Source organism: Panthera onca, chromosome D2, assembly GCF_046562875.1.
Source record: "Panthera onca isolate mPanOnc1 chromosome D2, mPanOnc1 haplotype 2, whole genome shotgun sequence".
NCBI lineage: Eukaryota > Metazoa > Chordata > Mammalia > Carnivora > Felidae > Panthera > Panthera onca.
Genome location: NC_138349.1, coordinates 65,173,002 through 65,188,545, shown reverse-complemented (window position 1 = coordinate 65,188,545; position 15,544 = coordinate 65,173,002). Strand labels below are relative to the sequence as shown.

Sequence of the window (15,544 nt, the reverse complement as noted above, 5' to 3'; positions counted from 1 at the left end):
CCAGACAGCAGAACGTATGTGCTGAAGGTGAGAATGTGGAAATTTTTGACATTATGCCTCTAATGCAGGCATAGAGGCCTATCGGCAGCCATTGAAAGAAGAGAGGGAATCAATTTGGCAGGATGCCAGGTGAAGAGGTGCTCAGCCTCTGTGCCTACATTTTTTTCCCCACTCATTTCCCTTTGAGCGGTAGCTCCTAGAAACAGTGGAACTGGTGTCTCAGTCAGTTGAGCATCTGACTTTTTTTTTTTTAATTGTTAGTGTTTATTTATTTTTGAGAGAGAGAAACAGACAGAACACGAGTGGGGCAGGGACAGAGAAGGAGAACAGAATCCGAAGCAAGCTCCAGGCTCCAAATGTCAGCACAGAGCCCAACGCAGGGCTCGGACTCACAAGGTGTGAGATCATGACCTGAGCCAAAGCTGGATGCTCAACCCCCTGAGCCACCCAGGCACCCCGAGCATCTGACTCTTGATTTCAGCTTAGGTCATGATCCCACAGTCATGGGGTCTGGGGTCGTGGGATTGAGCCCCATGTCTAGCTCTGTACTGAACATGAAGCCTGCTTAAGATCCTCTCTCCCCATCTCTCTCTGCCTCTCTTTCTCTCAAAAAAGAAATAATTGGGGTGCCTGGATAGCTCAGCTGAACATCCAACTTCACCTCAGGTCATGATCTCACAGTTTGTGGGTTCCAGCCCTGCATCAGGCCCTGTGCTGACAGCTCAGAGCCTGGAGACTGCTTCAGATTCTGTGTCTCCCTCTCTCTCTGTCACTCCCTGGCTCACACTCTGTCTCACTCTCTCAAAAATAAATAAACATTAAATTAGAAAAGAAGAAATAAAAAAAATAAAATAAAGATGGAAACAGTGGGCTAAATGGAATGTGGGAGAAGAATCAGAAGAGCATCTGTGTGGCTTTGAAGCTCTTCTGGGAGTACCAAGGAAGCCCCCTCATCTGCTGGATCCTAGGCCACCCGCGTCTGGGGTTGCTGTGCTGGTAACTTACAATATGCCAAACACTGTGCTAAGTACTTGGGGTCCCTTTTCTTGCAGTCAGAAACAGTGTAACAAAATGGGAGGACTTTGGCTTCTGGATTTGAACCTGGGCTCCATCAGTGATCACCTGTATGATTTGAGTTAAAATAATTCATTTTTGAGTCTCAGTAAATTTGTGTAAAAGAAGATAGTGTAATACCTATATTGGGTAGGAGTCAGATAAGATAGTGTAATACCCATATTGCATTGTTGCTGTAGGAGTCAGATATACTGTCACATAGGAGGCCCTCCATATTGATTTTATGATTATTGATTATTGATTTTATTGATTATTATTATCATCATGAACTCCTGGGGAAGATGGTTGTCATCTGCCAGGGACACAGGGCCTAAGAAGGTCTGAGAACATTATGGACACAGGCTGTATTTGGAAGTGATGGTGGATTACTGTGGCAACAGGAACGATGGCAGAGTCAGGAATGAATGATTGTGCAGCTTCCCTTGCAAGAGCAACAAAAATGTCTTTCCAGGGCCTTGATGAGATGATATATATCTGGTCCTACAGTGGACTCCCCAGGAACACAGAGACCCGAGGAAGTAAGCTTGGATGAATACTGTACTTCCTTCTGAACAGCTCCCTCTCCCTCCCCCCAGCTCTAGGTCCTGTTCTCATGATGCTTTGCACTCAGCTGGCAGTCAACTATAATAATATTTAGGAAGTAACCACAGTCTGCCAAGTCTAGGGCTATACCTATTAGTGACTAAGGCAGAGTGCCTGTCAGAGATATTGCAATTTGAATAGAGAATCATGAAACCGTATTAACTAAAGAAAGGCAGCTCTAATGTCGAAAGGCAGGCAATGCGATTCATTGGAACAAGCTTGCAAGTTACCACTTGTGGCCAACTCTGTCAAAAGCTTCCAATTTGGGAACTAGGAGAGCGGCATGCTGGTCTAAGTTTGGTATATTAGTCTCCTGTGGCTGCTCTAACAAATGACCACAAACTTAATGGTTTAAAAGAGCATCAGTTTGTTCTCTTACAGTTTCAAAGGGCAGATGTGAAATGAGTCCTTTGGGGCTAACATCAAGGTGTCTGCAGGCAGGTTCCTTCCAGATGCTCTAGGGGAGAACCTGTCCCTTACCTTTTCCAGCTCTTAGGGCCAGGATCTTAAAAGGTCCCTTCCTAGGGAGGTGTTTCTGGAATCACAGCACTGAAAGGGCCCTCTCAGAACAGATCTAGGGCCTTTGTCTTAGACGAGAAGACTGAGTATTTGCAAAATGCCAAGAGGTAACCTGCCCAAATTATTCAACCAGACTAGAGCCCAGATGTTCATACTCCAAGCCTCATGCTCTCTCCTTTATTTCTTGAGAGAACTCTGCACGCAATTAGTTTACTTATAAATGTCCCTAAGTTTTCAAGCTAGCAAATGTTATTTCTTTCATAGAAGGAGTATGGCAAAACATTCGTCTGAAAAGCCAACCCAGGTGGAAATTCACCTGTCTGAGCACCTGAAATGCATATGAATTGCAGTGCTGTTGTTTGTTTGTTTGTTTGTTTGTTTGTTTGTTTGTTTTTGAGCCCACCTTTGTTCCCTGAGGTCTGGAACTTTCTCATGGTCCTTTTCAAGCTTAGATGGCATTGCTGGTGGGATGGAACTTGTCAAGAAACACTGATCTTTGTTGGAGTGGAGGGGTGGGGGCCGGTGGCTCTGCACTAAGCAGGCACCCTACCCCTATCAGAGTCACTTGGAGGGCTTTTTCTTCTGCCATCACACCTATGGCAGCAATTCTCAACGTGTGCAGTGTCTGGAGAAAGAACATCAGTATCACTGGAATTTGTTAGAAATGCAAATTATTGAGCCTCACCCCAGATCAGATCAGAAACCTGGGGCTGGGGTTCAGAAATCTATGATTCAACAGGCCCTCCAGGTGATTCTGATGTAAGCTAAAGTACGAACCACTTTCTTCTTTTTTTTTAATGTTTATTTATTTTTGACAGAGAGAGAGAGAGAGAGAGAGAGAGAGAGCATGAGCAGGGAAGGGGTTAGAGAGAGAGGGAGACCCAGAATCTGAAGCAGACTCCAGGCTCTGAGCTGTCAGCACAGAGCCTGATGCAGGGCTCGAACTCACAGATGGTGAGATCATGACCTGAGCCGAAGTCGGACTCTCAGTAGACTGAGCTACCCAGGCACCCCAAGAACCACTTTCTTAAGAGAAAGCCAGACTTCTCTGGGTGAAGACGGTGGTGGGTAGGAGAAAAGAGTGAGACCAGGGCTTGCTTCCCATGTAGAGAATGACCATGGAAATTATTACAGTTAAGGATGTGTTTTCTTCACAGGTGTATTGGAGTGGAGAACTCTGACCTTCACAGTGATTTACCAGACAAAAGGAATTGACAAAGGATTAAATAGTATGGACAACAGTGTGGAAAGACTCAAGAGTATGGTTTTGGGTGACAGCAAGAACATTTTCAATCAGTATGACAGGGAAACTTGGAGTATATAGAAAAAGTCTTGCTTCCAAGTAGCCCAGAGATCTGAACATTTTTTTTAAGTTCTGTCTTTGAACAAAAGTGTAAGGAAAGAAAGATGGATTCCTGGCAGCAAAATCATTACAAGAAACAGTGACAATTAACTGGATGACACCAGCAGAAATTTCTTTCGCTGGAAAACAATTTGGGAGCCTCCATTTGGAAGCAGCTTTTGTTTGGTTCAGTTATAGCAGGGTGTGAAGGCCAGGGGGATTCCTTTCTCCTCTTTAGGTCAGGCGTGAGATGTGAAGAGATAAAATGTAACACTTCTTATACCTGAAGGGACATGAATCCAGGGCAGTAGCTCTCAGCCAGGGGCACATTTCACATGGAGACTTTTTTTTAATGTTTATTTCTTTTGAGACAGAGAGAGAGCAAGTGGGGCAAAGAGAAGGAGAGAGAATCCTGAGCAGGATCCATGCCATCAGTGCACAGCCCAGCACAGGGCTCAATCTCATGAACCATGAGATCATGATCTGAGCCGAAAATCAAGAGTCCGATACTGAGCTACCCAGGCATCCCGACAATACGGAGACATTTTTAACAGTCACAGCATGAGGGATTGCTAGTGGCATCTAATGAGTAAAGGCAAGGGATGCTGCAGCCTACACAGCACAGGACAGCCCTCTACAGTTATTCTGCTCCAAAGTCAACAGGGCCAAGATCAGGAAACCCTGCTCCAGGGTGAGATACTCCAGGAGACCCCATCCCAGTCACACACGCACTGGCTATCTGTCTTCCTAGTGAAAAACTCATGTTTTCAAGCAACAAAAGTTGTACCTTTGAGTATTTAGACTGAGTCAAACTGACTGAGAACAATTAGTAGTGGTTGAGAGAGCTGGGGGTAGCGACAGAGACAGAGGTAAAGACTGTCAGATGGACTCAAAGAGGAGAAAATCAAGTCAACAGGTCAGCGAGACAACCCCCGATCTTCTCCATCTGGAAGTCACCTTCTCCTAGTCCTTTCCCTGTGTGTGGGCAAAGGCTGTCTTCACATCAGTAACTCTGGGCTTGCAAGGGGGTGGGAGCAGAGGATACATATAACTTTGGGATGGGAAATGTGCTATTTATGCACTCAGAACACCAAACACAAATTACACCCATCCTGAATCACCAGTACTGTTTCATCATTTAACCAGTGAAAGTCAAACTTATTCATTATAAAAGGAGCCCTGTAATGAATTTCTCCATGACCTTGTGTGATGAGTGATCCAAGAGGCTATTATTTTGCACTTAATGTGTGCCAAGAATGCACTGTGTATTAAACACAAAGATCCATCTACTTCCCGTCCAGAATCACCCAAGGCTACCAGATGTTCAATTAAGAGAAATTTGAATATAATTCAATAAAGGTACAGAAGACATAAAAATCTGATTTTACCCATCTCTGGCATCTTTCCTCCAAATTGCTCATACTTCAATATCTGACCCCACCTTTTTGGGTCCACTTAATTAGGTAGTGGTGATGTAAACATTTGCAGATAAAATAGAAGTTTGTTGGATTCTTTTGTTGATTTGCAGATAAAATGTAAGTTTATTGGATTACTTTGTTGGTTTTTTACTGCTCTTCTAGTTAGAGTTTTGTAACATTTCTAAGTTTGTCTTAATTGTTTTTTAACCACTTATTTAAAATTGCCTGCGATTTAATTAACTTTTAATTAATCACCCCACTTCACAAAGTGGTCAAGATAAAGAAATTTGAGGTATGGTGTTCAATGTGTAAATTATAATTATAGCAGCTGTAGGGTTGTTATTTTTTTTAATTGGGTGATTTGACTAGAAGACTAGATTTTTTTGTCTTCCTCTGGGACATTTTTTCTTGGGTCCCCACCTGCCCACCTAGAAGAGCACTTGGTGGAAATTTTGCTTTGGCCTCTAGACCTCTGGAGACCATGAAGGATGAGACAACTTACTCCCTTTGTTTTTAAAGAAATTTTTAGAATTGGAAAGAAGATCGCTTCTCGGCCTTTTGGCTAAGATCAAGTGTAGAATTGGAAAGAAGAAATGCCATGAATATACTTGGTTATATATTTATTTGGTCTGATAAAATCAGAAGGGCTAAAATTCTCTCTGGATAAAAAATAAACATACTTTGAAGCTTGTTAATTTTTTTTCCTGGTCACTGAGTAATAAGTAATAATGAGGAAATTACTCTGACTGCACAAGGCTACTAGAGTCAAGGAAAGGAATTCATGTACCTAAGCCAGCACAGAGGGGACTGGCCTGGTCACAATTAATGCAATTACTGTTAAGAATGTCAGAAAACAAAGATGTGATCTGAAATAAGACTTAATTTTCTACTAAATGGAACTATTCCTTTTTTCTCTGATGTTACACAATCATACAGGCTTGCATGTCTGCACATACACATACACTTCTCCTTACACATAATTTCTAAATCCCCATTCTCCTGACTAAATTAATTGATCCATCCACATATAAATTATTAGGTTTCCTATCAGGGAAGTCTTTTCTCAAAATTGTAAAGGGGTTGCCTTGACATCAAGCTCCTAAAAGTATTGCTTGGCTTATGCTGCTTCTGTCCACAACTTATTGTTAGCTTCATTCTTACTTATCCTTTAAAACTCTGCTCAGTCACTGCCACCTCCTCTGGGAAGTCTTTCAGGATAGTCCACAGTTGAAGGGAGTTGTACTTCCTGTGGGCTCTCTGGCGACTTGTGTATCCCTCCATTTCCCTTGTAAAGGTGTGAATACTGGGGACACCAACTTCCTTGCCGTTTGCCCCAGCCTCTGAGCTCCTCACAACTGTCTTTTTTTAATCTTTGTACAGCCAGTGCCTAGGACAGATCCTACCACATGCTAGGTACCAATACATGTTTTATAAATTTTTCTTTTACAGGCTGAGTGATAGAATAAAAATTATTCCTCAGTCCTACAGCATAGGAATGTGTAACTATCAAAAACATGGAATTCACTGTAGCAACATCGAAGGCGACCAAACAACGTGATTAGAAACTGCCACAACAGATAATATCCAGAGAGCTGCTAACGTTAAACAACTACTCCAGCTTAAAATAAATCCTTTCATTCATCCAATAAACACTTGGTGTGTGTTAAAAGCCAGGTGCTGAGCTACTTTGCAGGGAACCAAAGATTAAAGAGGGTGTCAAGGGTGCCAAAACCATACAGTTATAATGAAGTGAGATAAAATCCAATAAAGGCATGAGATGATTACACAGTGATGAGATCACAAGCTCCAGACACAGTGTTTTGGCTCTTGACTATCACCGCTGATGATTATCCATGTGGCCAGGTACTGACTCCAGAAAGCCTCGGGATCCTTACCTATAGAATGGAAATATAATAACTCCTCCCTCCAATCGTTGTTCTGATTGTTAACTAATCCTTCTAAAGCACTTACAACAACGCTTGGGGCGAGATGAAGGTCACTGCTTCTGCTGCTGCCACTACTTTGATAGTATAAAATACAGAAGGTCAATGAGGAGAAAGAGGGACCATGAGAGGTGAGTTTTTTTTTAACTTTTATTTATTTAATACATAAAAAAAAATCCTTATTACTTCACCACATTAGAAAGCAAAGTTTAAAGTAAAATCTCCTGTATTCTCAAATAAATATTTTGGTACACGTTGTTTCACAATGTTTTATTTCCGCATATGGAGATCATAGTATGCATACCATTTTGTATCATGTTTTCCCACTCTTACTGTCAATAAATATGTATTTGCATCATAATCATTAACAGTTCCCTGTGTTCATTGTATAATCATGTATTCTTTTTTTTTTTTTAATTTTTTTTAACGTTTATTTATTTTTGAGACAGAGAGAGACAGAGCATGAACAGGGGAGGGTCAGAGAGAGAGGGAGACACAGAATCCAAAACAGGCTCCAGGCTCTGAGCCATCAGCACAGAGCCTGACACGGGGCTTGAACTCACGAACCGCGAGATCATGACCTGAGCCGAAGTCGGACATTTAACCGACTGAGCCACCCAGGCGCCCCAAATCGTGTATTCTTATATGCAGTTACTAGTCTATCTGGGTTAGTTTTCTTTGTTCTATTAGAAACAACACTATAATGAACGTTTTCCTCTCTGTCTCTCCTGCCTCCCTGTCCCCAAGTAGTCTGATAATTAATTGTCTGATAATTTCTTTCTGACTTATTTCTAGAAGGTAGCAAATATACAGCTACAATTAAATTTATTTTACTTTTTCAATAGATAAAACATTTGCATATTTCAAATATCAAAACAATATAAAAAATAATTAAGATATCTTGCTAACTCTCTGTATCCATTTATCTTGTTTCCTATTTTCTTCCATCACAGGAAACAATTTTAATTAGGTTATTATGTAAATTTTTAGTGTTACGCAAATATTAGCAAATACTCCATATATATTCTCATTTTTCCCATTTCTTACACAAAAGCTAGCTTGGTATACTCATGTTCTGCATTTTATTTTATTTTTTTCTATTTAGCAGACAATTGGAGACGATACCATTTTCGTACATAAAAAATTTTTTCTTTCTTTTTCCTTTCCTCCAGCTGTTTTTTTTTAAACTGTACCATGGATTACATTTTGAGGAGATATCATTGAAACAAGTTTATTATACGTTGGCTCCTTGCTCTAACCCCCAGGATAGGTTTGGATAAATTTGACCCTGTCCTCTGCACCCCACAATCCCCTCCGCATTGAGTAATGAAAGGATGGGGAGAGTAAACCACCTGGATTGTTCCTAACCCATGGGACACAGTGAGTGTCTACCACTTCCTGCCTAGGTTCTTGATTTCTGGGGTTTCCCTCCAAACAGAAACATGTGATTAGGCTATGAAAGACACTTATAACCACACACTTTATGAGTTTACACTGACTCTGACCAAAAATTGTCAGGAAAACACAGGTGTATGGTACCAGAAAGCTCTCCCAAGTGCAGCATCAAGTTACTCTTGTATATACATAAACCATTTTCTTTGCCTCCATGACTTCATTCTTTGTTTACAGCACAGACCTTTCTCAAAATCATCTCCCGACTTGCTTCCAAGAAATGGTAAGTAGCTCAAGATCCCTAATCACTGTTTATTTTATTCACATGTTGGCTTTCTCATTATGGTACAATTACCATAAGATGATGATTCCATTGTCAGGTCAACAAGAACTGGATAATAGGTAATGAAACTTGAACTAATAGCTCTATTTCCTCTCCTTGCCTCCCACCCCCAAAACTGTACTCCTGGGCTCTCTCTCCCTCATGTTCTGAATGACCTTCAGTTTCTCTTGAAATTACTGAATTTATTGCTTTCATTTCTACCAGCTAAACTTGAGGCCTTTCTTCTCTTCTTAACCAGTACCTTGGCTGGCCCATCTCACTCAACAAAGTATAGACAAAGCAGGTAGGTATTTCAGATAGAGAGAATGCAATATTAATGTGTTTTGAAGAATTGCAGTTTATTTGAACCTCCAGGACCACAGAGTGAAGCATGGGGGATGTCAGGAGATGTGATAGATCAGACAGACTAGAACTATATTGTGGCAAAAGTGGAGTAGTATGCCAATAGGTTGAGGCTTTATTGTCACTGGGATGGAGAGCTCCTGAATAATTTTAAGGAAAGTCATCACATGGCTGTGGAGCTTGAGGAGAGACTAGAGGACAGATAAATAGCTAGGCAGTTATTGAAATGGTGGACTTAGCAATTGATGAGAGCCCAAACTAAGGAAGTAGCAGTGACAATGGAAATAAAGGAAAAAGTAAAAGGACATGTTGAATTAGGTGTGGCTGGGGAGGAAAACGGTCAATTAAGATCAACATTGAAACTTGTGGAGTGGGCAGAAGTGGAGAGACTGTGCATCGCTGAGGTTAAGGTGCCAGCAGGAACTCCAGGTGGGGCTTCTCCAGTGAGTAGTAAGCCTGGAGCTCAAAGGACAGATGCAGATTAGAAATGTGCATGTGGACATCACCTTTCTATAGGTGGTAGCTGTGACCTCAGGGTTCAACAAGACCATGCAAGGAAAGAACATAAAGGGAGAAGAGAGTCCCCAGGATCAAATTGTGGGAACCATGACGGAGAGAAAGAAACAGCCAATAAAAGACAAGGGGAAACAGAAACCACTGGGTAAGAGGAAAACCACTTACCACAAGGAGGCTAGTGTCGGGAAGGGTGCACCTTGTAAGACAGTTTCAAAAGAAAAAGTTTTGCCAACAATATCAAATGCCTCATAGACGTCACATAAAATTATGTAGATGTTTGGGAAGTAAGTACTTTTTGTCTGACTTTTCTGTGTGTATGAATAACAAACCAAATAATTTTTCTTTCTGTAGAATAACCTAATGAACTTAATTTCTTTTTCAAATTCCCTGTATAGCCTTTCTTTCTATCTGCAATCTCTGTTAACTACCTAATATGTATTTGTAATCAATATGTAAATACCACCCTTGTGCCACCTGAATCCAATTTATCACTATTTCACTATAAAATAATTATCTATTGGCCCCTCATGTCCCTGTCCTGTCACTGTGGATTCAGAGATAAATAGTCTCTGTCTCCAGGCTGACATAGTTTGTATGATTGTCATCCACTCTTGTCATCTTAAACCAAGGGGAAATGTGGGACCAAAGGGCAGTGCCCAGGGGCCATGCAGGTGAAGAGCAGCGAAAACAGTGAGAACCAACCTGTCTGGAGCAATTGCTTCCCTAGTCCTCCCCATCTATACTCAGTGACCCAGTCTCCCCACCAATACTTCCCAGGCTCAATGACCCAGTCTAGGACTACTTCCATGGAAAACAGATTCATCCTGCCTCTCATGGGGAGAGAAATATAATTGTGACTTTCTGGTGCCTGGGCTATCCCCTCTGGGGCAGATCCCACTTCCCAGCACCTAGTCAGGAATGGACTTTGGCATTTCCCAGCATGTGAAGCAATACTTCCCAGAGAGTCAGAGTTCATAGGCTAAACTAACCGGATGCCTACTTAGAATGAAAAATCACAAGTGACTACAGATTTCCTCAAACGCATGTGCTACAACAACAGATAAAGAATGTAAAATATGTCTAAAACATACACTAAACAAATGGGTCACCGGGGGTGGCTCAGTCAGTTAAACATTCGACTTCAGCTCAGGTCATGATCTTGTGGTCTGTGAGTTTGAGCCCTTCATCGGGTTCTGTGCCTGCTTAGAGCCTGCTTCGGATTCTGTGTCTCCCTCTCTCTCTGCCTTTCCCCTGCTCACTCTCTCTCTCTCTCTCTCTCAAAAATAAATAAACATTTAAAAGATTTTTTAAAAATAAATAATAAATAATATTTTAAAAAGGAAGAAAAGATATTAACAGTATAAAAGAAAAACAAGGGCAAAAATTGTTATGGGAAATACAATAGATGAGATAAATAACATACTAGATGGGATAAACATTAAGAGGATCCAGCTGAGGAAATTAGCATATTGGAAGATCATATTGTGTCATTCTCAACAAAGGAAGAAGGAGAGAAAAAAGCAAAAGAAAACATAAAAATAAAGCCAGATGGTATGAAAACGTGTAATTGTGGGGCACTTGGCTGGCTCAGTTGGTGGAACATGTGACTCTTGATCTCAGGGTTGTGAGTTTGAGCCTCATGTTGGGTGTAGAAACAACTTTTTAAAAATTTCTAAAAAATAAAAATCTTTTGGGTGCCTGGGTGGCTCAGTCAGTTAAGAGTCAGTGACTCTTGATTTTGGCTCAGGCCATGATCTCACAGTTCGTGAGTTTGAGCCCTGTGTTGGCACTGACAGCATGGAGCTTGCTTAGGATTCTCTCCCTCCCCCCTCCCCCTCCCCAACTTGCGTTCACTCGTTCACTCACGCTGTCTTTCTCTCTCTGCCCTTCCCCCACTTGCGTGCGCGCGCGCTCTCTCTCTCTCTCTCTCTCTCAAAATAAATAAATGAATAGGGGCACCTGGGTGTCTCAGTTGGTTAAGCGTACAACTTGGGCTCAGGTCATGATCTCATGACTGGTGGGTTCAAGCTCCACATCAGGCTCTGTGCTGACAGCTCAGAGCCTGGAGCTTGCTTTGGATTCTGTGTCTCCCTCTTTCTCCATCCCTCCCCTGCTCGCACTCTGTCTCTGTCTCTTAACAATAAATAAACATTAAAAAAAATTTAAAAATAAATAAATTAACCTCGAAAAAACTTTAGAAAAAGAATATAATTGCTAATATCTGGGTAAAAAAAGAGAAAAATAGAAATAAGGAGGAACAAATATTTGAAGCAATAATGGAGACAAAATATTGAAAGTAAAGAAGGATGAGAGACCTAGAATCAAAAGTCTCATAAAGCCCCAAAAGAAGAAGAAAAAAACTTCACCTGGATCTCTTTGAAATTTTAAAAGGCAAAGGCAAAACATAGTCTAAATCATGCAGAAAGAGTAAATATGTATTTTTTTTAAAGGAAAAACATTAGGGATCTAGAATTTTTTAACAGCTGAAATATAGGGCTTGGTAAAAATATTCTCAGATACTTAAGGGTTTAGAATATTTGCAACACAAAGGCCCATCCTGAAAACCATTTTCGATAAAATACAAATAAAAGCAAACAAGTCTAAAAAGTATGCAAGATATGTAAAGATCTTCAAATACTTGGTAAAGTTTGTGTTTACCTTAAAATAACTGTATTAGTCTTCTCTTGCTACTGTAACAAATTAGCACAAATGTAGTGGCCTATAATAACACAAATTTATCACCTCATAGTTCTATCCATTAACAGTACAGCACAAGTCTCACTGGGATGAAATCAAGGTGTGAGCAAAGCTGTATTCCTTTCTGGAAGTTCCAGGGGAGAATCCATTTCCTTGTCTTTTCCAGCTTCTAGAAGGTGCTACTGCATTCCTTGGCTTGTAGACCATCTTCAAAGCCAGCAATCTTGCATCCCTCTAACCATCCTTCCAGACTGTCATATTTTCCTATGACTCTCAGACTCCTTCTTCCACTTTTAAGGACATTTATTAAGGACACTTTGACAGTTAGACTGACAGATTGAGCCAACCTGGATAATCCAGGATAATTTCCCAAATAACAAGGTCCTTTAAATTTAATCACATTTGCAAAGTCCCCATTACCATGTAAGAGCAAAGCACATTCACAGGTTTCAGGGATTAGTATGTGGACATCTTGGGAGGCCATTATTCTGCCCACCATAATATCCATATAGTAGAGAAAGCAGAATATCCATAAATACCCTAAATTGAATATTCTAGACATTAAAGGCATGTGACAGCATGCCAAAATGCAAGCTATATAATGAGAGGATTAAAAGAAGCACAGAAAATGGAGTACACTTTGAAATAATAAAATATGATTATAGAAAGAGATCATTTTAATAATTAATAATTATAATAAATATAAGTAAACAGAACTTGGCAGTTAAAAGAGATTGTCATATTGTATAAAAGCAAAACTGAAATCTAGACACCTTGTCTAATCAAATCTAACATGCCATTGAATCTAAAATGTACATTTTATTATGTAAATCTAAGTAAAAAAAAGAAACGCTATCAATAAAATTATGACAAAAGCTTTCTGATCTCTTAGATTTTATTTTATGTTAATTTAAAGAGCTCTTTTAGATTTATTTAGACATGTAATTTATCATACATAGCTAATATGTGCATAAAAAAGTAAAATAAAAGCAAAATAAATTGATTAAAGTGTTTCTAAAATTTCATCACAGTCACCCAAACCTCATGAATCACCTTTTCATTTATCGATATCCATTACAATATCATGGTTTGTGGCTCAAGAGCATTGGTGAGTCAGCACTGCCTAAAATAATTCAAAAAAGAACTGAAAGCCACTGGTTCTGGGCTCTTAGGACAGCTTTACAATTATGCAGAACTAAGTCTATTTTGTTTACTCTTATTTTGTGAATATTGCCAAACATGTTTGATTCATACTTTCTCCACTCCTTTTCCACAACCACACGGTTCTTAGGGGCTAAAAGAGAGTCCCACTGTGTTCTCTTGGGATTGCATTCTGAGTCACTGACATCCATTTTTCAAGTTTTGACACGGTACTTTTTTTTTTTTTTTTTTTAAAGTAACCTCTAGGCCCAGCGTTGGGCTTGAACTCAGGACCCCAAGATCGAGAGTTGCATACTCCACCAACTGAACCAGCCAGGCACCCCAATAAGGGTACTTTTGATTCTTGTGCATGTTCAGGCAATGACAACTATGGTGCAAATACCACCTAGATGACAGAAATTGTTAACACTACATTGATTGATTATAAAGTGAATCCTGATTTCAAAGCAGTTTACATGCCAGATTTCATATACATCTTAAACTCCATAAAACGATGCGTATATCTTTTACAAGGACATAGGGCTTATGACTACAGAATGTTTTAAAGTGAAAGAATGAAAAAAGAAGCTAGAGACAAATAGTAACCAAATGCAGGCTGGTACTCTTATGTAGACCTACATTGTCCAATACAGTAGCCACCAGCTACGTGTGGTTACTGAGCACTTCAAATTTGGTTAGTCTGAATTGAGATGTGCCATAAGTGTTTTTTACACACCAGATTTCAAAGATTTGCCACAAAAAAAAAAAGAATGTATGATATCTCACTGATAATTATTTCTACTACGTTTCATTGGTAACTTTGAAAACACGTTTATTTGTTTTGAGAGAGAATGTGCGTACGTGCGTGTGAGCAGGGGAAGGGCAGAGAGAGAGAGGGAGAGAGAGAATCCCAAGCAGGCCCTGCTTTGTCAGCACAGAGCCCAATGTGGGGATCAATCTCATGAACTGTGAGATTATGACCTGAGCCAAAATCAAGAGTTGGTTCTTTGACTGAGCCACCCAGGCGTCCCTAATTGTTTATATTTTCAATACATTGGGTTAAATAAATGTATTTTTGAAATTGATTTCACCTGTTTCTTTTTACCTTTTTATATATTTTATTTTTTTATCCTTGTTTTTTTTTTCTTTTTCTTTCTTTTCTTTTTACCTTTTCAACGCGGCCACTAGAAAATTTGAAAGTGCATGTATTTCTCACATAAAATTTCCATCAGAAAATTCTGATAATAGACTTTAGGAGAAAAGCATTGTTAGGAAATGGCATGGTTACTATATAATGATGAAAGTTTTAATTAACCAAGAAGATATAGTACAACCAAATATTTAAGTATATAATAAAATATCCTCAAATAAAATGAAGCAAAATTTGATAGAATTACAGGTGGATATTGATAAATCCAGCTATTGTACCAAAGAAAGATTTCAAGACATTTGTCTCAACTATTGATAGGTGTGGCTGTCAAAAATTTAACAGCGATTAAAAAGTCTGATAAAGGGGCGCCTGGGTGGCTCAGTCCTTAAGCGTCCGACTTCGGCTCAGGTCATGATCTCGAGGTCCGTGAGTTCGAGCCCTGCGTCGGGCTCCGTGCTGACGGCTCAGAGCCTGGAGCCTGTTTCAGATTCTGTGTCTCCCTCTCTCTGACCCTCCCCCGTTCATGCTCTGTCTCTCTCTGTCTCAAAAAATGAATAAACGTTAAAAAAAAAATTTAAAAAAAAAGTCTGATAAAAACCATAATTAATGAGCCTGAATTAATGAATGCATATATAAATCCACATCTAAGATTAGAGAATACCCAGTTTCCTCTAATTCACATGGAATATTTACAGAATTGATCCTGTACCAGGCCAATAAAGCAAACATCAATAAATCTCAAAGATCAAATATCATTTAAAAAGAAGTTTTCTGTTTTGTTAAAAAATTTACTTTGGGGGGTGGGAGGGAGGGCAGGGTGGGTGATGGGTATTGAGGAGGGCACCTTTTGGGATGAGCACTGGGTGTTGTATGGAAACCAATTTGACAGTAAATTTCATATATTAAAAAAAAAAAAAAAAGAACTACTTTTGCTACATCCAAAAAAAAAAAAAAAAAAAAAATTTACTTTGAGGGGTGCCTGGGTGGTTCAGTCGGTTGAGCATCCGACTTCACCTCAGGTCATGATCTCATGGTTCGTGAGTTCGAGCCCTGCGTTGGGCTCCGTGCTGACAGCTCAGAGCCTGG

General features: G+C 40.0%; 1 pseudogene; it reads left to right on the top strand.

The window, feature by feature from the left end:
• The first annotated feature begins 5,477 nt into the window (after positions 1-5,477).
• LOC145712542 (U2 spliceosomal RNA) lies at positions 5,478-5,644 on the top strand (annotated as a pseudogene).
• The last annotated feature ends 9,900 nt before the right edge of the window (positions 5,645-15,544 follow it).